Here is a 25862-nt window from a genome sequence, read left to right on the forward strand (position 1 = left end):
AATTAAAATATCGGTACTTACAATTACCTGTCACTACACTTCTCACAGAAAAAGAGAAAAGAGCGACGTAGGAAGATGGCGGATGGGTGGAACTTACTTTGTCTTCGGTCTTGCCTGATGGGTTATTGCTGCTTCCCTAGGCTTCGCTGTCAACTTTAATTTGACGCGTGCCTAGCTGCGGCAGTTTGGATATGATGCTCTTCCATTCTAGTGACCTCGGTTTTGGTTCTGTTGTGTGGGAGATGATCAGTGGCGACCGTTCTTTACAGTTAATCTTCCCCTTCGTTCAGTGGATTGTTTGTCATCGTTCTGCTTCAGACAGATCGTATGGGTCTATGTGAATCTCTGTGATATACTGATCTGCGAGTGAATTTTCTCCGAGTGTGGTGCCTACAGACAGTAGTTGTGGCTATGTGGTCTTCTTATACTTTATCAACATTTATTTTTGTTGTGCTTCAGTACTCAGTCTGCTGCGTTTCTACGTCATTGTACATTGTCGTCACTGATGACATCACCGCATGACGGAGTAAAGACCGAAATATAACACTGAACCACTTCATGCTGAGCTTTTGAACTTTGTATATCCAACACCAGGTTATTGGCAATTGTTGCCCTTTCCGTCCATCCGACTATAATTACTATAATTAATAACCACCGTATACGCCACAGAGTGTCTGGGGTGTCTATGTAGAGGTAGCACCTTTGACTTTCCTGCAGCAATGTCCCTTGGGACAGACGGGAGCAGTGGTCCTCACATGGCACTCAACTCTCACAGCTGGCTCCAGCGTCCCGATCTGACGTCATGCAACGCAAAACTGGTTTCTTGTTTATGTTTTTTGGGGAAAAAAGCAGTGCAGGTGAAGATTCTTGATGCTAAAAAGTAACGTCTCGAGTGAATATTAGAAAAGAAGTGTCGTCTGCCCGACCTCTGTCTTCGGGAGTGAAATTCCAGCTAGTGTTCAGGTCATGAGAACAGACTAGAAACCTTATTAGTGATGGTGATTGGGAATATCGTCTGGAGATGGCGAGATGGAGAATGAACTTGTGTATAACCGCTCTTCTGTTCCTAAACGTAAACAGCATCGTCAACCCGTTCGTCTAAAGTTTCTGCCCTCCAAACTTTCGTCTAAAGTGTCACCTGCTTTTCTCTTCTGCTCGAAGACGTTTTGAATTGTGGTAAATACTTCGCAGATGACTGAAGGTAAAGGAGAATTTCTATCATGCTGTAAGGACTGATCCAAGTGACCTGACTGAGTCTGAGAGGATAATGCTGCTTGCATTCAGCTGCCGAACTGTATGTTCTTTTTAATCGTCTTTACACATTCCTGTCGCCTTTTCGTCATTTTCTACTGTCCACCATTGTGTAAACCGTCTACCCTGCATCCCACATCCGCGCGTGGACACGTGACCAGCGGCCTACCCATACCTCGTACCTGCCCTGCGTACCGTAACGCGGGCGCTCACTCACGCCTGTGAGAGCCTGTGATACCCTTCGCCCACCATGGGCGCCTGTTAAATTGGCAGCTGACAGCGAAATAGAGAACAGGGACATATTTGACAACGACGACGAATTAATAGAAGCAATCTATTGCAGCGCCAAACAATATACTTCTAGTAGCATTCATTTGGCAACTAAAGAGGAAAAAGTCCATGAGAATTAAAAAGAAAGAACAATGCGGTAGTCAAGCATATCACGTAACAACAAACGACAAGTAGACTTTCTGTTGTGGTCCAGATTCGTAGTTTCAAGATCGAAGGCAAATTAATCTACATCTCTAGAAAGACGTGACGATGAATTTTAATACACTTCTTTGTCGTCGTATATATCTATCTATTGCAAAATACTTATTTATTAGAAGATCCACCGTGAATATCATTGACACGCCTAAACTCTACAACCATAGCGGCCATCTTTGCGCCAGTGGCGTACTACCTCTAGAGGAGGTATGCGTGCGACCACGGGCGCTCACTCAAGTTTCGCTCCGGTACGGCCCGCCCGTCATAGGCGCCCGCGCATTTGCGGTACGCACGGCTGGACGAGAGGAGGGAGCGGGGGCCAGCTGGAGGAGAGGAAGAGGGGGGTAAGGGTTAGCGCTGGGGCAGCACGCGGGCCAGAGGGCGGGCTGCCGCCCAGTGGACACTTGACCTGCTACCCCGCAGTACGTGCGGGTGGTGTGTATTCTTTATGATTACTTTGTTTCGCCTGTGCACAGGGCAACTGTTTTATTGTATTTATTTTTTCATTTGTTCATTCTAATCTATTTTTTTAATGTAAGTGTTAGAGATGTATAAGAGGTTTCTCTTGCATTATTTTACGTAGTTTAATTTTTTTTTTTAACGTGAATTTTGTCTTTGTCGTTCTTGTGTGGTCTGCGCTCAGCTGCGGTTCGAATGGTACGCGACACTCACCAGCCATTAAAATTTGAATAGTAGTATATCAATGATAAGTGATATGTTGATCTTAAAGAGTTCAATTACAATCAACATAACTGCAGTATTTTCAAATTAAGCATTGTTGCGCTAGTGTAAGATCCACACAGATTTAAAAAAATATATTCACTTGTCACTGACTTGCCGAGAACAGTATCTGATAATGGAAAACAAGATCATTAGAAAGCAAAAAGAAGTTTAACTACAACACCAATAGAACAAACAAGATGAAGAGAAGAAGAAAAGTGATAAAAATTATGCATGCATTCAACCCATATGGCCCTTGCAGCAATATAGCAGACATTGTTGCGCTCTACGGACATATACTACCATTCAGTCTGAAAGCACCCATCGATGGATGCAGAACTAAAAAAATTAGTCATACAGAAAAAAAATTGCCTCTGCTGCAGGTAACTGGGCCTTTTCTGCTGCTGGTGAAAAGACTACAGCAGATGTTTGATACAGAGGCACTTGATCACCTACCACTTCTAAGGGACCACCAACATCAAAAGTGCCTATGCAATGATCCACATTACTTTGAAGATTCAGATAAAGATGAAACCACATGAAGAAAAATAAGAGTTTGAGGCAGATTTAAATTTCATAACCACCAGAGAAATCACAGTTGTTTACTATGTAGAAGATTATGGGGAAGTTGTAGCTGTGATTAACAGAGGAAGAGGTGAACTTTATGGAGAATGCACATCATGCTGATGTATTTAAATGGCCCACTCGACCAGATTTATTTCATTATTTCATCTGCAGTTGTTTTAGCCAGAAGTCATCTTTTCCCAAGTTCATTTTGAGGGCGCACACTTGTGGTTGAAGGGCCTACTAAACTAAACGACATGTAAATTTGTGACCCAAAATTTCATATTTCAGTTATGCGATTTTTAATTCACACTTGCAGCAAATGAGCGAATGTATGTATAGATGTTGTTTTGCTATATTTAAAAAATCTATCTCTTCCAATCAATTTTTTGTAATGTTTAATGATAGATTTAAAACCTATAGCAATGCAAGTAATGACATAACCCTGAACAATCTTGCTAAACTTTGTGGTTGTATCTATTGTAGCTTGAAAGATACAGGTGTTTCTAGTAATGTGTCAATTCCACAAAATAGGGAATTGTTAAACTTTAGGGCTATCGATATCAAGAATACGTGGAGAAAAAAAAAAAAAATCAAGTGCAAAATATTGGCTACCTTCTATTTTATCATTTTTAAGATGTAACAGGACTTTGCTCTTAGTTTCTGAGGCCCTAAAATATGTTCCTACAGTAAAATCACAATAGCTATTTAAAAAAAAAAAATTCCCTTCATTTTGGAACATACATTTGAGGTTAGTTATTAATCCTGATTTACACTGTACAACTTCATGTACTTTCATCTGATCTCATCATAAAAGCATCAAAAGCTCACAAATTGTAGTGGTCTGTACATGACACATACATCACTGCTTTATATTTAAAAAAAAAAAAAAAAACAGTGCTTTAAACTGCTCAAAATATAATGTTCAACATGTCAACAGTAGGTCACCAAATCCTGTAGGAGAGAATGCTTGGAAATAAAGGGATTTCTTAAAATCCCAACACAACACTTTGATTTGACTTACTGTCTTTTTTTTCCAATTCTGGTTTTACTTGTTCTCATTGGACCACTATCTGTCACTTTTGGAGGCCTGCTCTTGGTGGTTTTACTTTAAACCTGTTGTGCAAGGATCCACATGCAGATCTTAAGAACTGCAACTTCAACAATGAAGTCCTCAAATCTGAAAATAGATGAAAACCAAATTAAGCTAAAACATTAGCAGGAAGAAAATCATTAGAATGTTTCATTTCTGATTGCCTGATTTATGTGCTCCCTTTCATAAAATTTAGGTCATTGAGTAACTATTTTCCAGTGAATAAATATAGGTAAACTGATATCTCTACAAATGAAAGGTTATATAGACTCTGCAACAGGGTATATAGGGGATGAATTCCTCCATTATCTATTTAATTATGAAAAATTTGATGACCAGCGTAAAAATTATTTACCACTTTATTCACAACCCAAATGCTTAAAAATTCCAGTCATCATTAACTTAAAAAAATAAAACGATCCTCAGCAGATTAGCTCAATTCGTGACTTCAAAATATAATGAACTTAACAAATGACAAACATTATTGAAACCAGAAGTTAATTATAAGTCCCCAGACACACACCCCCCTTCTCACTCGTGTCTGCATAAATACATATACCCCCCGCCCCAACAGTCTGCTTATGTGTTTATAAACCCCCCAACACACATATCTGCTCATATACATATCTAATACCCCCTTCCACAAAAACTCTCATATATATAAAATCCCCCTTCCACACACACTTATTCATGTATGCCTCACATGCACCCTCCTACTTTTATTTGCATATATATAACCCACACATATACTTGTGTCTGTATACACATATATATACCACCACAGCCTCATATCTGCATATACACACACATATACAATTCCCCCCACCCCCCGGAGCGGTCCGGTGGTGCAATGGTTAGCGCCTGTCACCAATAAAGTGAAGGTTGGCTGCCCAGAGTTCATTTCTTGTCTCGGGCACGCTGTTCTTTCTCTGCACATGGCATCTGTTTACAGAGCTGGCTGCCTTGCCATAATATAGCCTCAGTTGCTGGAACGGCGTAAAACACCAATTCCCCCAACCCCTGGACACACACCTACTCATATTTGCATGTATATAAAATCCCACATACACTTGTATCTGCTTATATATGTGTAACCCCTCCCACACACATCTTACCCACCCATATTTGCATATATATATATAACAAAATTTTACACACTTGTATCTGCTTATGTATACATTTGTAACCCCCCACACATCTACTTAAGCATATTTATCTAATGCCCCAGAAACACACATCTACTAATATGTGTAAATCCCCCCACATATTTGCTGATATGTATATATTATCCCCACCAACACATACTATTTGCTTATTATATGTAAGCCTCCCCCATCCAGACACATACACATTCTCTTAATTCTTCTAGATTACTGTCCTTAGTAATAACAAACTGAGCTCATCTAATAAGGGTCTTTTTATTTGTTAATGTCAATAAAGAATGCAACTTATAGGCATTGATTTTAAGTATAGTAAGGTGATAAAATTATCTGTACGTTGGTCAGCACATTTTTTAGAGTTAAACAGATAATGAAATCCATCGCTTAAAAGTATGTAAATCATTTCATTTCTAGGGTCTCATTTTGTTTACATGTTTCTTGCATACATGTATTTATTTGACTGTAGGTTTGTTTGGCAATCCTTCGTGTGTGATGCTCATCTACACTTATACAAACTCAATTATTACTATTATATATAACTTTAATTTATTTTCCGTTGGAGTCTGAATACGAATCTAGTTGCTGTCGATAACTCAACTACTTTTGGAAATTCATAGGCCCGATATCTTTGCCTTTTCAGCACAACCTTGATCCGGCAATGAAATTTTGTTAGGTTCTCGCCGATGGAAACCATTGGTGACTCTCGCCACAGTACGATTAACAGTCGATTCGTCTACATCAGTGAATTCTCCACAAACTTGTTTTAAGTTTGATGTGGCAAAATATCGTAGAGCGATAGCCACTTGTAGTAAAGATGTGAATGTACCTTGCCGATTGGTGACAGCAATCTCGCATGCCACTTCAGCGGTCAGCGCTAGAATGTTCTCTTCTTAAATGAATTTTGCAATGCTATTCTAAGTCATCAACCATTTCAAACGGGGGCTATCTGTCACGAAACAAACGATTTCGTCTCAACAATTGACGTTGTCGCCATTGTACACAAAGGCCGCCATTTTTCCTGACGAGTAGCGAGTTACTCAGCCCCGAGACCACCGAGAGCCGCCAGGCCAACTTTTCGGGGCTCGCATGCATACAAATTTTTCGCTCTGTTCACGCTTAGCGCTACAACCCCTTCTCCGGTCTACATGCATTCGGGGCCTCCCACTAGCACTTGAGTTTTTGTTTTCAAACAATACACTGTTACGTGACAACATAAAGCGAGGTTGATGAATGTGTGGGTGTGTGCAAGGAAAAGCCAGTTAACCTTTAAAAATTTTCATAAAATTGGAGTAAACAAAGCTTTGCAGAACCCTGAAATCAAATTTAACAGTTTTCAAGTCATTAACTTGCAAGCCGCAAACTCATTTTTTTGTTTTGTATTTTTTCAGCACATGAAAAAACTTCAAATATGAAATATGGAGTAGTTATTTCCAACGAAAAATTTGACCACGAAGTTGTGTTGAATCGTCTTACAAGTTACAAGTCCCGTAGCTATTCGAACTGTGCTACATGTCAAGTACCCCCAATATATTAAACAATAAAGCTTTGACTTTTCAAAAATGTATTTTAAGTGTTTTCGTGAAGCTCCGGTTCACACATATAACGCCTATATATTGTGATGTTCTCTACCTGCAATGAGATTTGTCACTTATTTTCGGTGTTATGAAACTTTAAAATGTTTTGTAACAATTAACAGCAGCTGACAGTTACAAAAAATAACTGATCAATGTTCGGTCGCTCAAACTCCTTTAAATGGCTCCAGAACATCAAACTTCGAGGCTCATCCATATTGTGAGAGCACAAACTATTCACGCGCGCCAATTTAAAAACTTTTTTCTAATTGGTTTATTCGCACATTTTTGCTTAATCGTCGAACTTTATAATAATATACAAATTCAACGTCGTATTATACAAAAGTTTACAACTTTAAAAATCTTTAATCTTGATTAACAGACAAACATCTTGGAGGGCAAGCCAGCAAGTGTCAGTCTTCGGTGAAGTACGCAGCCTGTATAAAATTGGAAGAGGGATAGATGGGACTGACATTTGTGGCGTAAACTGGATAACATAGCAATAACTTACATTTATCATGGTGTAATTGGATAGCATCGTTATTTCCACTGTCCTCATCATTGTCTTCTTTTTTGAAACAAGACATCGAACCCGCCAAACAAAACGAAGATACAGTAACGTGCAGCACTGTCAATGCGTCCATGTTACAACAAAGGCACTGCACATGGCTGAATCCACGTGTAAAACCGCTTTACATTTTTTGGGTGCTAATCTCAGCACTTTCGCACCACAACAATGATATTGGCGAATAACTGTGGCGATAAATTCTGTGAAAGGGATATGTTACTCCCTAAACCACCGTTACTTTGGGACGTCGTGGGAATGACATAACCCTCAACTCCTTCCCTGCAGGGTACAAAATTTAAACTGAAGCCACCAATCAACATCACCAGATCATTGTCGCAAAAACAACAGCCAATCAAACTGCAGCCTACTTCTGATTAGAGGCCAATGGTTTAGCAACATTTTGTAGCTCGGCTGTTTTTGAAAATTGCAAGACAACGCACGATCTTCATGAGCACACTCACTCACCTACCTCCAAGTCCAGTTTATCCGAGATGACAATAAAAGCGCGAGCAAATTGTTCTCGCCCCCCACCCAAGCAAAAAATTATCGCAGCTTTGAACATTGCTGACTTGTCTACAAACACCATTGTTTTAAACATCCCTTTTTCTTTTTCTGAAAATATGAGCACGACTTTGTCCCTGCAACAAGGCCTATAGATGACATACAGTTCACATGGGTCGCCGTGTTGGGGGTTGAAACAGGCAGCACAAGTCTTGAAAACGAGTTTAGACCTAAATGTAATGAGAAGGGTGAAAAAAAATCCACTGCAAATTGTCGCAACAGTAAATTTTAAAAAGGCAGCAGAAAAGTTAATATGATCTGGTCTGCAGATGGTAAAGGCCTAAAAACTCGACAGACGAAAATTGTGGTCATGTTGTACCCGATAAAATAATGTAACATATAGGAGGATACATACCTTGAATTTTTGCAAAGTTTAATTTATTCAAAATTAAGAAAAGAAAGACCTTTTATTTCAATTTGGACTTGAACGAGTTGAAACATGTAATAAACTGTAGAAGTAGCAAAACAGGTTAAAATATATAATCAGATAAGGATATTAACCTAATTTCAGCTTTGCGTTGAGTACTCCTTTAAAAAGTCACCCTTGGGTGTGTGTAACAAATTGGTGTTTAAAGAAAACATGTAATGATCTGTAATAGGGACGAGTGACTATTGAAATGTCTTACACGTAAGGAAAGCTACCTACAGGGCTACGACTTGTAGCAGCGCTACAGCACATCGCGGCGTGTAGCAAGTACAGCCCACGTTTACATGGCGCCGCCCATTGCCGCACCCTGCTTTTTGCCCAAGCACACCATCATGAGCCTCAAGCAGTCTTCCTCTAATTCAATAAAGCATGTATGCTTTATATTATGGAGTTTTACTGACATGACAGAAACTGAACAACCGATTGAGTTTCCTTCGGTCTTCGAAACTGGTGCAACGGTAACGCTGCAAGCCGTTTCATTTAAAAACAAATTGCAACAGTGAAACAACAGTGGCAGAATTAGAAACAGGCCCCATCTACATTTGAGTCGATGTTGAAAAATATTAGCTAAAGTTAGAAATGTAACTGTTTTCACGCCACAACACTAACCTAGAACAAGTTTAAAATCAGTTGTTCACAACTTTTTTTTTAAATGTACGAATCACGTGGTTTTCTTTCCTCAGGTCAGATCTAGAGATGTCCTTGAACCACATTTGCCAAGACAGTATATCCTGGATACATTAGGATCGAGTAACATATTCGGGTTAGACATTAAGCGAAGACAGCCTTGGGTTTATTTTGTGTAGCTACTTGTCGCATTAAATACACTTGTGACAGTTTAAACTATTTTTATACACTGCCACTGTCCGCGCACGCGCGTGTGCATGCGGTTCCGTGAAGCACCATGTACTCATGTAAACAATTTGAACCTGTACCCCAAATATGTAAGGTCTAAAGAGTTGGCAAATGGCTGGACTTCATGGCAATGGAGCTGCGTTATGATTTGCTACAAGCTAAGAAGGCGCACGAAAATATTTCTTCAAGAAGCGCCATTAATAAAGTTCCAACGTGTATAAGAAAAGTCTGGACTTTGCTCAGCATGATGAGCATCGTATTTCATGTCCCTAAAATTCAAAACCATTTGTTTCTAAAAACGAACAAAACTTATCAAACGTTAGAATTTGTCCTGAAAGGCCGAAGTCGAAATGGGCGTGTTTTCAAATGGTTTCTCCCGTGCGAGGGAAGGTAGGAGTACACGGGGTCAGTACCAGCGGTCAGTCTTCCCTAATTGCTACCCTGGCCCCGAGGCAGGGTGGAGATCGCAAGCGATAAACCGAGCCATAAAACGTGTTTCTCAGCCGAGTACTTGGTGTTGGCGGTTAGAAAGCTGGAGTGAAACGGTTTGCAACTGAACATACAGTCAGGGTTAGGACCGACAATTGAATGTATTCTCCATCAAATAAAAATAAAAATAAGGGAGAAAGAGATGAACAGCGGAAATGACACAAAGACAACCGCATTTTGAAACTTTATTTTGAATGCATTCGTCTATCTGTTTATATCTCTCTATATCTTTCTTCACTCATAAGGGATGATAATATTCAATATTTTCCCCTGGTGACTGACATAAAGTATATCTGTTTTGAGTGCAATGTTCCTACCTTTACAAATAGGCAACAATTCACACCTGTAACACAGAGCCCATTCACCATCTACAACAGCGGCCCCACGGTCCATGTTTGCCTGTTGGTGAGTACGACAAGGTGAATAACATTGTAGGTCACGTGCATACACATTCAGTCTCGTGCACCTCTTGGCTCAAAGTGAAGATTTCAAAAATGCGTGGACATGTGCTGATCATCTTTGGTTGTCCTAACGGAGGATGACATGTGCACCCAGGAGCACCTGGTGGTGGGTGCGAGAGGATGTATGAAAGTATGAATGCCTCAGATGCCATCATTCAAGAGGAAGTTCTCGACCGTAACCTGGCAATTAATAAGTTAGTGAGAACTGAAGTTGTAAGAAACATCAACGAGAGGTGGCACGTTGATAAAAGTTGGGATAAAAAAAAAACAAACTGGTGCAAGGTAGAAAAGCGAACCTCGGCATGACGTGGCGCCCTCAGCTCAGTGACATTCAGTGGATTCTGAATGTTACGTAAATCATGAGATGAAGGGGGATCGAAGGTGTTTGAAACTGTACAAATAAATTAAACGAGTTTCAGTTGCAAACTATATTCAGCCGACTAGTACTTGATGTAGGGTCTGATAAAAGTGAGGCGAAACGGCTTCTATCTGAACATACTGTCTTTCCTTACATCTTTCTTTACCCATAAGAGGGGATAATAATATTTAATACTTTCAGTTCATTCCTCCTGATGACTGACCTAAAGTACACCTCGGTTTGAGTGCAATGTTCAAACTTTTACAAATGGCCAACAATTCACGACTGCAACATAGTGCCCCCACGGTCTTTTCTCTTCTTATCTAACCCGACCATTGTGCCGGGTGGAGGTCATCGGTGCTTGCTGTCATCTGGAGCTCGTCGTCCCCACTAGGTGACAGTTATTTTGCTAACGAAAGAATGTACCTTGCGTACATTACGTCGGGGATCATCCCCATTCAATATAAAAAAAATTCTAATTTTGCCCATTTGGGATATGTGAATGATGCATTTTTGAGAAAACGGCTGCCACGGTTTTCTGCAGTCGTTGACTTCTTGAAGCGCCAGTCCGTCGCAGCTGCACTTGCAGCAGAACAGTCTCCTGTGGCCGACGGGATCAGTGTGATGACAGATGCACGGCACGCTTGTCGGAAAAATTCGTATCACACTGATCATGTTACTTTAGGACTGTCGACTCACAAGGTTGTAAACCTCCAGCACATCACCAAAGAGGACGACGTGTGCACCCAGCGGCACGAGGCAGTGGGATGTGAGAGGATGTATGCAAGTATGAATGAGTCAGGCGTTAGAATTCATGAACACGTTCACGATCGTAACGTGACAATAAATAAGTTAGTAAAAAATAAAGGTGTTAGAAACATCAACGAGAGGTGGCACGTCGCTAAGAGTATCAAAGCTGGGATGAAAAAACTGGCGCAAGGTAGTAGAGTCAACATCGGCAAGACGTGCATCCTCAGCTCAGCGACAAGACAGCAGCGGTCAGAGATCATGTGTACTGGTGTATAGATCATTGCGATGGCGACCCTGTGAGACTTAGGCACTTGTTGGATGGATGTATTACACATTTCCAAAACATCCATGACCAGTGTAACCAAGGCTCACCTTGCAGGCAATCGCTCTATATACCATCTCTAATAGTGCTGACTGATCCTGCTGCTGTCAAGCTGCTGAGCGACTTTCTACAAGGCCATGTCCTGTATAAACATCCAGAGGACTACGTGCTGTCTAGGGACACATTTTATGTTGAAAGTTTTAATAATATATGTCTGATGTATCTGCCTAAGCGTGTTCATATTAAAAGCCCGATGCACTATGACATGCGCATGGGTCTCGCTGTTTTAGACTGGAATGAACATGTTGATAGAGACTCTACTTCCAATTACAACAAAGCAAGTGTACAACACAATCGGAGACAGCTTGGACAACGCACTTTACAAAAGAAAACTTATAATTTAGTAGAGGATATCTGGAGATGTGTCGTTGAGCAATACAAATTTGATTCCGAACACGAGGAAAATATGTTAATTGAAACAGACAGTAGTTCTGATGAAGATTTGGAAATTAATAATATAATTTAAATAACAAATTCCAACCATCATTGATTAATGAGATAATAATTTACCATCAATGTTTGTACTTTCAAAACTGAATTGTTGTTACCACGGTACAGCTCCACACCGATAAATGTATTGTCTATATAGACATGTTCCTTCCAGTCTAAAACTGCAAGACCCACTCGTATGTTACAGCTGATTTTTATCTTGTTCACTTTACATGTTTGTTATTCAGTGATATCAATTGAAGGATGAGTAATAGTGTTAAATTCTGTGCTTCCATTGTTATACTGGTGATTTTGCTTTGCTATGTATCAATCTGTATCACAGTGCCTCCAGCCACTGATTTTGTTTGAAAATTCAGTTGTTTTTATGTTCGTGTCATTTGCGCTGCTCATTCTTCTCTGCTTTGTATATTCTAGTTTTGTTTGTTGGTGGAGAATACATTCAGTCCTAACCCTGACAGTTTGTTCAGTTGGAAACCGTTTCACTTCAGCTTTGTAAACGCCAACACCAAGTACTCAGCTCAGAAAGACATTGCATTGCTAGGAATTAGAGCCTGTGACAGTAGGTTCACACAGAAGTCGTTTCGCCTCAGCGCTCAGACCCTGCGGCAAGTACAATGGTCGGGTAAGGAAGACGTTTTATGGCCAGGCTACTCGGCGGTGCCTCTGATCTCTACCCTGCCTTTGTCCGGGTACAGTAGTAATTTGAGACGACTGGACACAAATAGTCAGCACCGCGTGTACTCCTACCTTCCCTCGCACGGGCGATACCACTGTCTTTCCTCCGGACACAAAACTTCGGCCTTGAATGGCACAATCTGTGCAGACTAACAAAACCTTCGTCTGCTTGTCGGCCACTTTTTTATATATTTACATAAAGTTTGCACTTATTCTGCTAAACAACACACAACTTATAAAACTCGTCTCTTTAAGCAATACCAATCCTTTTAATAAACTCTGCTAGCGAAGACAATCCATTCTTTAATAATGTCAAGGCTGCATAAGATGTGACGGCGTTCACCTTTCTCTCAACCGAGGTATCAAACTCCACGTTGTATGTCACTCGTCGCTGTCTCCCGACTCCTCCCCTTGCCCCTCATCTCGGGAACTGGGTCAGCGACGCGGTCCTTGACATACTATCTGAGGGCGGGAGAGAATGGCTCGAACTGGGATGGCGGATGTGATGAGGAGTACATGGGGTGCTGGAGGTCATGGCGTTTTTGTCACGGACCCTGTCACCGACACAGTTCCCGAGTGCGAAAAGTTCACGGAAGGGAGGGGGTCGGGCTGTAAGCGAGTGAAGGACGGTAGAGAAGACATCCTCCCGCCTTAGGGCATAACTCTCGACGTCAGAATGTCTGGTACGAGCCAGACTTTATGTAAGAGCATGAGCGTCTTCTGCTATTGTGTTCTTGCAATTTTTTGTTATTAAAAAAGTAGGCTTTGTAATAAAATATCTGCGTTGATTAAAGTAAAATTACTGAAAGAGAAAAAGGAATTTATTCAATAATTACTGATCGAAAGCTGCTAAGGACGTGTGCAAACATGGTGTACCCAAACTGTGGCCCATGATATACATCATACGAATGCTCATGCATGATCAAAGTGTGGTTAAATAAATAAACGTGATTTGTATCTAGTGCATGATCATGTTTACGAAAAAGCATGTTATCAGCGCTTCAGATAGGAATGAGTCATGGACAGTAGGTAAAATGCGATTCTGATGCATGTTAGGTTTGTGCAATTCATTACATGTATCCTGATTTCAAATATTTAAAAAAAGATTTCTTCCTCCGATAAGCAAAACACCTTTATTATTTACCAGAAGAAACGTCCTTCAATCAAACTTTTGATCCATGTTTACTTGAAATGTTTTGTACTTAAAATCATTTTCTGTATGACCTGTAATTTTTTAGTTTCCTTAATGAATACTTTGTTGTAGATATTTACTGATGATATGATATACTATTACGATTCAGCTCAGATAATGCGATGAAATTAATCATGAGTAACGTCACATATATAGCAACATCGAGCAACTGTAGCTGTCGATCTGAAGGCGTTTCTATATAAATAAATTAAAAATCATGAAGTCATTGCTACGTCGGCTTAAACCAGGGGTAGGCAATTGTCCTAGGGGGCCGCATGAGAAACTGGGATAGTTCTAGAGGGCCGAACTAATATAGTTAACTCACTTTTACCCAATACTGCATATAAAGTATCTATAGTGGCGGGTGGGCCGGATCCGGCCCGCGGGCCGCCCCTGGCCCAGGTCTGGCCTAGACTGTTGCAGAACGTTTGAGCTACATCTAGAGCATGACGGAGTAGAGACCGAACTATAACACTGAACTACTTCATGCTGAGCTTTTGAACTGTGTATATCCAACACCCGGTTACTGGCAATTGTTGGCTTGTTGCCCTTTCCGTCCATCCGACTATATCTCGTGTGTTCTGTCACGTGTCATGGTACCTGTCTCATTGTTTATCCACTACCGCTGTACTATCATTGTAATATTGTACTGTCAACATGAATGAGTTATCGTCATCAGAGGTGGTCATCGTGACGTTTGATAGTGTGGTCTGTGTCTATCAGCTATATACAGGTCACAGAGATACGACCACAGTGCATGTAGCTCAGCACTCGTCAAGAGGACTGAAGACTGTACTGCAGGGCCAAGCACCTGATGATCTTACCCTTCATTTTTCCTACAATGCCCATGCGAACACCTGTTTTTCCTTCTCCTGATTTGTGGACCTGTGTTTGTGAGTAGTGTTCATGCGCTTTGCAGCAGCAGATCTCTCACGACTGTGGTCCTTTTAAGCCGTCGGATCGTTTGATACTAACTTTCCTTTTGGTTTTCTGCAGCTGCTAATGTGGATTTTATTGGTGTACTTTTATGTAAAATTTCGGTGCATTGAGCGTTTCTCCATGATACGGATTTTGCGCATTATAAAACCCCATCATCATCATCTAGAGCAGACCTGGGCAAGGCGCGGCCCGCGGCCCGCTCTAAAACCATCCCAATTTCTCATGCGGCCCCTTGGGAAAATTAATTGCCCACCCCTGATCTAGAGTATAGGAGTAAGTGATACCGTCATACTAGTGAATATTTAGTCATACAGTGAAATGCATATACAGCGGTCGAATTGAACAGTAAAAATAATGTATAAAGCGCTTTTCCAAAGATTTTCTCATAGCGCTCAACATAATTCATTGACAAAATCATAAACAATTAATGCACCCATATTCATATCTAAGAGATGCGCTCACTTACACAACATACACTTACTCTTACACAAAGTACATGGTCAGGACAGGTTTCAAAGCGAAGTCAGTATAAAAAGATATCTTCTTTCAGCTTGTGCGTGTGCACATGCGTTACCTGTGACCCCTGTGCATGTGCACTGTGTGAAGCACGATTTCGGAGACTTTGTTAAACGGTTTAATCAAATGTTTAATGCATACAACCTTAGCAAGTTTAGCAGCCACCCTATGTGTGATGCCAAGTCGGGTCACACAGTTCTTGCATGAAACTTTGTCATGGCTGTCAACACTTCAAAGCAATTCATCATGATTGGTTGGAAAATTGCTATACAAAGCCTGCTTCAACTCTGGAATGATCTTGGCCAAAGAGTGAGGTTAAATTCTTCCACATGAGCAGACTAAACTATGTAACACAAGGAAAAGGAGGTCATTGAGATAATCCAAGCCCCAGCAATTTAGGTTCTTTCTGCGCCAGGTGATGGCGGATGATGGTTTCATCATGCAATGTGAAAGAAGCAACTGCATCAAAGACAGAGATCACTTTCTCTTGATGCTGAGCAACATCAGTATCCAGTGCATTCCAGTGATTTTTAATGCAAGATGTGAACTATGCAAAACTTGTGAAATTTCCGTTTGCTTTAATCAATTCTGCCAAGGAACTATATTGAGGACAATAATTTAACTTACACTGGTGGTTACATTGCAAAAAAGGTACAAAGGAAGGTGTGTCCCACATGTAAAGAAACTATTACAGGAAAGAGAGAAAGAAATGTAAGAAAGACCTTGTTGTCAATCAAGCAGTTACCTTATGCTAATGATAGGCTGGTCATTGTAGAGGAAATTAAAATTATATTAAGAAATCTGAACAGCTCCTCTATAAGAAACGAGTAAGAACTCAATTTCTGGAACGTTTTGAACAGCTCTAGTTCACTCATGTCCCCTCCATCAAATGCAAATAAGGCAGTCTTGTTATTTTGAAATCTACGGCTACATTTAGTATTTTGAAAGAAAATACACACATTTTTGAAGCATCCCCAAGGAAAATATAGAAAAATGTTTTAACTGCAACATCTATAAATAAATGTGTACATATTTTCTGTTTTCACAAAAGCTCTGGGTGTAAATAGCCAATAACCATAATCTCTTCATGTGAAAAAATCTGTCCAATTAGGATTTGAAAAACCGATGTATACTTCAAGCGTTTCATTGTATTTTGTTTTTGAAATGAGAGAAGTTGCACATTTGACACGTTTCAAGCTCTATTTCCCAAAGTAACAACAAAGCATGTGTGCCTGATTGTGTGTGTATTGCCAGTACATGATCACCAGAACAAAGACTGGCCCAAGGCTAGCCACACTTGCTCCCCTAAAGAGGGAGTTGCTATGACCGCAGCCTGACCTCTAGCTATCATATAGCACTGGTGGCTCTTGTTATCCTCTTTGTTCAAAGTCAGTACTCACATCTGAGCTATGACAGTTAAAACTCTGTTGAGATGGACCTCTAGAGTCTTGCTCGCTCTTTTGCTCTTTGCTACACTGACACGAGTGGTGAACGTGCCATTGGCCTAATAAAAGCAGTTCAGTTTTATATGTAAACAGGAATTTAGAAAATGTAGTTACATGGCAGACAAAAGTTAGCAAGACATATTAAAACAACAGGGACTGGACATTTAGTTTTATATTTTTACAATGACATTTCATGACAGCACACATAGGCATGTGGGGGATGGCTAACATTCTTAACAAACCACATTTTTTTCAGTCTTGTTCTCTTTGTGGAGTCCAAGATACTTCTGCATTCATTTCAATGGAAGCATGTGGCGCACATACCCTTAATTTGCCAAGCTGCACGCTCGGAAGCCTATTTCAAAATATTTCCTGCATATTAAGCATTCGGAGAAAAAAGTAGCGATTAAAAAAAAAAAAATATGGAACGCTTCACGAATTTGCGTGTCATCCTTGCGCAGGGGCCATGCTAATCTTCTCTGTATCGTTCCAATTTTAGTATATGTACTGCGTGAACAGTACACCCTCTAATCCAATAGGAACTGTGAAATACCCGTAACCCTGTGCATAGAGCAGAGTATAGGTTTCATAAATGAGCCCAAGTATTTTGATACATTTGCAAAAACAAATCCACACATGTAAAAATAGGTATTTGTATCAAGTACCTTTGTTTGAAATTCCAAAATCGAAACTGCACATCATTTACCGATACTTAGTTTTAAATAACAAATCTGGGGGAAAAAAGGAAACATGAACTGATAGGCTCCCCTTAATACAGGGAAAGAGGGCATAAAAGAGAAATTATGTCCCTTGCATAAAGGAACTCGAATGACATTTTATACACCTGTTAAATTTTTCCAATCTAATCAGTAAAAATAAAAAAGCTTAAGTAAGAATATATCTCTTATCTCCAGCATCAAAGTATGCTCAAAAATCGATTTAATAGATAAGCTGCGTCAAAATTGCAAATGTTCGGTTTTTTTTTTTTGTTTTCTTTAAATACCAAGGTAGAGAAGGCAAATAATTATCTCCCTTAGACCAGTGAACTGAAATTATTTTCTGTAGACTGGAAGCTTCAATTCCTGGTTAATAATTTCAATGCAAAACGACTTTTACTTCTGTTTGAAGTGTTAAATACATTAAAATACATACACATTTTTGTTTCCTGTAGTCTACATTTTGGAGGCCAGGAATTGAAAATTTGACCATGTCAGGATCAGCCAGAAGATTAACCAATGGAAAACCTTGATGCATGAACTGGGAGCCTACAACAAAAGAAAAAGTCAATCTGAAATTATGAAACAAACTGTTACAGCACAGACATGTATAGGTGGACTGCTGTCTGTCTGCTGAGACCAATGGTTAGCCTTTTGCAGAGTTCTCTGCCATTAGTCTCAGCGAACCTAATTTTTATATAATAATGTGACTAAACCAGAAGCTTTGTATACACCAGCCTCGTTTAAGCAGTTAACTGGAAAAATCATATACAAGCAGTCCAGCAATACAAGCTCATGGTTACATCCTAATGTGTCACTGGCATGCTGGTTAAGACACAGGTCAAAAGACAAACACATCTCAAGAGCTAACTTACAAATAAAATGACATTAAAATATTATTAAAGGGCCACAATTTATATTGCTTGCCTACATAATATACAAATATTGTGACCAACACTTAAAAATAAAGCCTAGAAAAAAGCTTGCCTTGCTATCTTTAAACAGTGAATGCTGGTAATACACTCAGATTTTGTATTTGCACAATGCTAATAATAATGCTATTTACATTTGAAGTACTACAAATTATCACCATTATTCCATTAGTAACATGGGCTAGCCCTGTCTAGTCACTAACTTTTTTCCCAGGAAGTCACTTGCCACCACATGATCTCAGGTCACAATCACTCTGTGGTGTCTGTACATCAAAACTGACCACTCTTGGAGTGTCCTTTTATCTTCTTCAACTGTTTTGAATTCTTCAGGCTGTCTCATCAAGTCCACTTTAGCCTGAATCTGTTTCACTGCAAAAATGTTACAAATGAAATATACCACTTATTATGCTTCTTACTTTCAATGCTCACAATTAAGGCCAGACACTGGCCATAAAACTGTCAAAAATTTTACTTGTTAGCCATTTTCAGATAATAGCATATTGTGAAAGTTCGAAGTCTGTTCTACTCACTCACCAAGTGGTTTCTCATAGAACTATCTAGAAATATGTATATTTTGTCAATAAAAACATCTACTTATATACTATTTACTTATCCCGAGAGCAGAATTAGAGAGAATGTCAGACGCTCATTTCTTCTCAAAATACCACGTGCAAAAGAATAAAAACCACGAGGACATTCATAGACTGTTGCAGCAGCTAAAAAAACTTAGTGAACCAAATTCAGCTGTTGAAATCACCATCAGTCATGTGATAAGCATCTCGAACATACAGCAAAGTTTTCATTTCTGCTGCAAATCTCGGCAGTAATCAGGACTAGATGTGGACATTTACAAATATGAGTGAACTTGCAAATGCTAGCAATGCTAGTTATTTATGTACTGTGTCTGGAATGTAAGGAAACAGAGTTTTACATCATTTGCACAGATAGCAAACGTTGGGTGGGGGTTTGATTGTCTTCCTCAAACCAAATGTAACAAACAGAATGTGTGAAGAGAATTATGTATAACATCCCTAACAAATAGAATGAAAAATGCTATCTAGTCATGTTTGTAGCCATTCAGCGTCTAGAGAGCACATCATTGTCAGCCCCCTAGAAGGCCAGACAGCTGGAGCTTTACCCAGGTTCCCAAAAAATTGGAAGCAATATGTGAGATAGCATATCACTAAATGTTAGATAGCAAAAGACCAAATTTAAGATGGCAAAAACCATGAAGCTCGTGGACACTGAACTTCTATGTAACTAAACTTATTAACTGTGTTGCTCAATGTTTGCAAACACCTTTTTTTTTTTTATTACTGTGTACTTCTCTGAGGCCTAGCCAACATTTTGGTACACAACACAACCATGTTGACTTTTCTAAAAGTGAACAAAATAATTAATTTTATTAGTTATGTTAAAGTTATATGTAGTAACACATTGAAAGATGGTTATATTTTTCATTCAACAGGTAAATTACACGAAAGGCTTAGAAAAAAACGTTACTAAGCTTGAACTTTCTGTTCTCACTTTTTCTGTTCCTTGTTTCTGTTATAGTTTGTTACCTTAAAGACCTTTTAACTTTATATTGACATGTGATACAGGCCTAAAATTTGGTTGAAGGTTTCTTTATACATATCTAAACATATCCGTGAGAGATGTCTAAAAAATATTTAGTAGATTAGTAGTTACTAAGCTTTCAGTTTTTTCCCCTCGTTTTCTCAGTTTCTTGTTTCAGTTATAGACTGTTTACTTCAAAAGGGTATAACTCTATATCGACAAGAGATACAGACCTGTAATTTGGTTGAGTTCTTCTTCATACAAATGTTCACATTTTTATGAGGGCTTTTTACAGAAATATTTAGTAGTTTGGTAGTTACACCGTTTTAATTCAAAATTTCTTAAAATTACCCGGCCAGTGTTTTATAAAAAACTAAGACGATTTTGCGAAATCCCCCCTCATAGAAATATAGATCTGTCCTTTAGGTAACTATTTCAAACAGAATTTTCAGTCTACTCACAAAATTGACGAAGTTTTATGCTTTTTAAAATGTTTGGGCGCCATTTTGGATTGTTTCCATGGCAACCGATAGTGTGACAAGTGCAGTAAAACCATTTTTTGAAACTTTATTCAAGGGCTAAATAGCCGATACAAAAAAAAAAAAAAAAAATCGCGCTATCCCGTGAAACGCAACAAAATTGTTTTCGACCGGTACCAGGCCTTCGAAGGTGATCATGAACTGTTAATTATTATGAATAGTTCTGAGAAGTAACCATCACCTGACATAACTAAATGTGGCTGGGATAGATGGAACTAGCAAACAGTGTTGATTATAAACTTTATTTTATACATTTGATTGAATAGAATTAAGGTTGATTGTCGTAGATGCTCATCTTTAAGTTCAGTAAAGAAATTGAGCTCGCTAATTACTACAGGGTTATCAGGCAGGAAGATGAAGTCAAGGTTTAGGAAGCAAAAAAAAAAAAATTTGAAAATGCTTCTAAAGAAAGGAATACAGAAAGCCGTCATCACTCTACTGATTTTGTTAAACCAGTTTGTATTACACTGCAGTCATTAAATTAATAGTGCAATAAAAGCTCTTCATATTTTTTTCTTACTACTTTTATTTTGGTATTAGGATACAACTATCTTTACCACAGAAAACTAAGAGATCATGTTTTGTGAGAACTATTTTTGCACCGACGTAATAAGATTAATTTTGTCTCACACAGGATCTAAAAAACATGTAAACTGATTACTGTTTATGAAGTTTAAGACTTCGTCATCATTCACAATCACCAGTCGACAATAAAACAGTCAATTCCGCGAGGACGAAGCCGTTAATACATTATACGTAACGCCCTTCCCTAACAAACCCTTACCGCCTCCATCTTATGCAGACAACGCGTTAAGTCTTTAAAAAACAACTTTTTCTGCAAAAACTAATAATGCGAAAAATATCAGACGCCTCGCTTATAATCTAATAGGAATTGGACGTACCCAGGATACAATTTCAAAATCAACTGTAAAAGATGTATGGCAGGAAAAAACATCACAAATTGTTACCTACCTGCCCTTAGCAGCTTGAGAGAACGAGTCAGGCTGCAGCCGCAGAAGCGCGCGTCTGGCGCAACTTTTCCCGCCATAAGCGGCGGGGTGAGGGTGGTTGAGGATGGAAGGAGGCGTGGAGTTGCAGACTAGATCAATGCAGACTGAATCTAACCGCTTGTGAACAGTCGAAGGTGGTCGCCATGTTAGCTGTTTCACCCAGATGCACCTCACACTTGCAGTTAGCTGGACTGAGGCATACACACAGTCTCAGGAATGAGGGAGAAATAATTTTACTGAAACTATCTTGTCTTGATTTCGATATTCGCATGTATATCGATCAGCAGCAGTCTTTACTACTGATTAATTATATACTGATCAGAGGTTGCTAATGCACTCAATAAACGATCACTTGTCACACACATGGATGCCCTAACCCTGCCTGTAATAAAAACTGGCTGTAGACAAAATTCGTTTCGCCATCTTTTTTTTGTCGCGAAGTCCGATTTGCTTTCTTTTTGTTTTGTTTTTTTTATCACATCATCGGTCTCGCGCACCCCCAGCCAATCCCACAGACCTTTTTGTCGCTCCGCTTTCATCCCTTCTCCACCCCCTTAAGGGGACGGTGGATTTAGTGTGGGAAAAGGAGGAGCTATTTGTTCTAAGAGACTGCAGACAATCAAAGGTGACAGGCAGCTTACAAGTGACTACTGCGCCATTACTGAGCAGAGTCCGGTGGTAATGCAGTGCATCGGGAATGGACAGGCGGCTTGTTCCCCAAATCGAGATATATGCAATAGCATATACACGTGATATTGGAAAATGCTAGACTTTGGAGAGACAGGAGATACCTGGAGAGAAAAACCGCTTTTGCAGATGGCGGATGGGTACTGTGTCACAGGCGTGAACTGGTACCAACTTCCGTCGTTCAAAAAGTACGAACACTGTACCCGAACCCAGATGCAGTGCCGTTTGTCGGTCACCAGTGACAATGAAAAGAACAAATAAAATAAACGTGAGGAATAAAAACTAAGTTTAAAAATTCCATTACCATTTTTTTTTTGTGTCATTTGGGTTGTTTGTCTCATTTCGTGTTCTCTCTTTTTTTCTCTCAAGGAAGTACATAAAGAAAACCACGGGTGCTAAAACTGGTCCTAACCCTTTTGATTGTACATGTCATCTCCCCGTCTAGTTCTCAGTTTCCTCAACTCAGGAAGACGCAAGCACCGATTACCTCCACCCGGTATAATTGTCGGGTTAGACAAGCGAAGAAAAGACCGTGGGGGCCACTGTCGCAGCCGCGAATTATAATTGTTGGTCATTTGTAAAAGTAGGAACGTTGCACTCAAACCGAGGTGTACTTTAGGTCAGTCATCAGGACAAATGAACTGAACATGTTAAATATTATTATCCCCTCTTATGAGTACAGAAAGATGTACAGAAAGATAATGAGATGAAAACAATAAAAATAAATTGTTTTTAAATTCATTTATCTGTATATGATTGTGTCAAGTCCGCTGTTCATCCTCATTTTTATTTTTCTTTCTCTTTGTTTACTTCATGGACAAAACATTCATTTGTCAGTCCTAACCACAGCAGATAGAAGCCGTTTCGCCTCACCTTTCTCAGACCCAACAGCAAGTACTGGTCGGCTGAGCTAGACGTTTTATTGCTAGGACAGTCGGCAGTGTTTGTGTACCTGTACCCCGCCCACCTGTCGATGTAGTAACTATAGGGGCAAGTAACCGTTATAGCTGTACACCGCGTGTACTCCTACCTTTCCTCGCGCGGGCAAAAACATTTAAAAAAGGCCCACAAGAACATCGGCCTTTAAACATCATTATTCCTGGTCCATTGCCTCCATATTTATATTCCATTTGTAAAATGCAAATCCTGTGCTCCTAAACACGCGAGCAAACATATGCTCAGTTTAATTCACACACAGAGAGAACACATGTAAGCAGGGGAGACAGCGCGGTGTCTGCAAAGACGTGCGCACGTGCAACCATTCCATTACAAACTCTACTCCTTCAGTTTATGGGGCAGCGGAGGTGACAACACGCTTGCGAGCGGAGATGCCACGTGCGTGACCTGTAGCCGTCAAAAGGTCAAGGTCAACTAGCTGCAGGCTTGCGAAGTGGATGCTCGACTAAGGCAACTTTCGCACTGTGCTCGCACTGTCGTGAAATTGGTATTGCTCGGTTTGTGTTGTACTGTATCAGAAATGTAACAGATGCGCTAGGACAGTGATGCCCAACCTTTTTCGGCCTGCGGGCCATATCCATTTCGGACAGCCGTGTCGCGGGCCATATCTATTTCGGACAGCCGTGTCGCGGGCCACTTCACCGCAAAAATACAAAAAGGAAAAAAAATAGAGCAGATACCATTTTGTATTAGAAACAAGTTGTTCTTACCATTAATTATGTACTAATTAGTGGGATATTTGAAGTTGTTTTCCCGAAACCAACTTCTGAATGTCCGGCCTCATCGTAGAGACACCAAGTCGGAGCACTGAATCGAAATGTTCGTCCATCGAAAAAAAGATTGGGAGACGCCCCTACGTGGGGATAAATACTTCTTCTTCCTTTTCTTTTTCGTTTTTTAAGCTCTTCTTTTATTACTAACATGCCGATTTCCTGCACTGTGGGCAGAAGTTTCGCGGGCCGGATGGCACCGCGTCGCGGGACGGATATGGCCCGCGGGCCGTAGGTTGTGCATCCCTGCGCTAGGAGAAAGTTTGGCAATATATCTTTCAATAATACGAGCAAGTGAACACAAATTCATCAAAACTAGGAGCTGTTCATATTATGAGCTATGACAATTATTATTCTTAGGATACTGACAGTCTGACGTATGATACAATGACAGGGTTTGCTGTCAACTGGCCAACCGTTATTTACTGACATTTACTACAATTTTTCTCTCTACCTTCTTGAAGAATGTATCTTTCATGCCTGGCATCTAAGATCGCTGGAGTATGGTGTGTGTGCACTCCACACTGATGTTGAGCATCAGAAGAAACCGCGATTTCCGTCTTCGGTGCAGTTGGTTATTGTACTCTTCATTAGTTTACCAGGTGCTGTTATCTCCTTGCCCTCCTGGACCTCATGTTACTGAAAAATGATTTTAGTTTTATCAAGTTGCAGAAGGCTTTATATGGCTTTTTTTTAAAAAAATTAAAAAAAAAAGCTGACATTACTGTCACGGACCGTCCGCGGACACGCGCATTCTTTCCACAAACCAAAATATCCTGATCGCTTGAGGGTGGGCGTACCTTCTTAGAGGCACGAATAATTATTCAATTCAAATACAATGTCAAATGAAACAAAGGCAAAGTATCCACACTCATAGATTCACTCCTTCATTCGCCACACAAGATATATTACCAATATGTTATCATTCATCCCACATAAAGTTAACAATAAAATCGACTCTCATAAATATTGTCACTGATGAAGAATAAAACAAAATGTTCGTTCTTGATGAAACATCAACCTTTTTATATTAAAGTCTTTGAGACCCTCCCAAGTCCTCTATTCTAATTAGTCCCACTGATCTTCTTTCCACGAAGTCTATTTATTATTGAAAATAAATGGTTTTTTACAGTACCAACAGTTTACAAGCAGGACGTCTCGGTCTTGCGCATGCGGCCGCCTCCTAGGTGTTTAGCAGGACGATGTTAGATTAGCGGAAGGCCGGGAGGAAACCTTTCCTCCACCGGCGCTTACTCTCCGGCTGTTAAGAACGGTCCCTTCCAGGCGACAGATGGAGATCGGTGCACCAGTCTTACACCAAGTTTTTCGTTCTGGGACCGTTGTTTTCTCGCTTACGCCAGTGTTTGGTTTCTTGGCCCCACCAAGAAACTGTACTGCGGGATGCCCAAGCCACAGAGCTCCCCCACGGTGCGGACACGGACTACAGTGACTCACGACCTGTGAAGTACATCCACCTGTAGTTTAACCACGGTATTACTTCCCGTAATACATATTCCGCTGTCGCAGCAGTAGCGAGAAAGTCCCGATAAAATCCACCAGCTTCCACTTCGGTTCCGCCGTTAGCTCTCTGCTTTCCGTTTTTTCTCTAACGTTATTTTCCTCTATCTTTTACGTCACCTTATTTTGACGTCCCAGTTTACGTCATTTGCTCAAGGGCAAACAACTTCCAGCCCACTACGCTAGATCAGATCAACCACGGTTGTCGATCTTCCCTCCTAACCCCCTCTACTAAGTACTTATCCGTTACAATTACCTTGCAT

The 25862-nt window shown here is 40.1% G+C and overlaps 1 long non-coding RNA gene and 1 other non-coding gene across 2 annotated transcripts; both read right to left on the minus strand.

Annotated features, from left to right (window-relative positions):
- Nucleotides 1-25532, minus strand: LOC112560044. The gene is made up of 6 exons (XR_003098465.1): nucleotides 25217-25532; nucleotides 24536-24720; nucleotides 21630-21858; nucleotides 18765-18930; nucleotides 18066-18178; nucleotides 1-4201 (listed from the first exon to the last, which is right to left on the minus strand). It is a non-coding gene; the product is annotated as an uncharacterized LOC112560044 (long non-coding RNA).
- On the minus strand, nucleotides 17330-17435 carry LOC112560937. Its single transcript, XR_003098631.1, has one exon. It is a non-coding gene; the product is annotated as a U6 spliceosomal RNA (small nuclear RNA).
- Nucleotides 25533-25862: the final 330 nt, after the last annotated feature.

Source organism: Pomacea canaliculata, linkage group LG3 (assembly GCF_003073045.1).
Source record: "Pomacea canaliculata isolate SZHN2017 linkage group LG3, ASM307304v1, whole genome shotgun sequence".
Taxonomy (NCBI): Eukaryota; Metazoa; Mollusca; class Gastropoda; order Architaenioglossa; family Ampullariidae; genus Pomacea; species Pomacea canaliculata.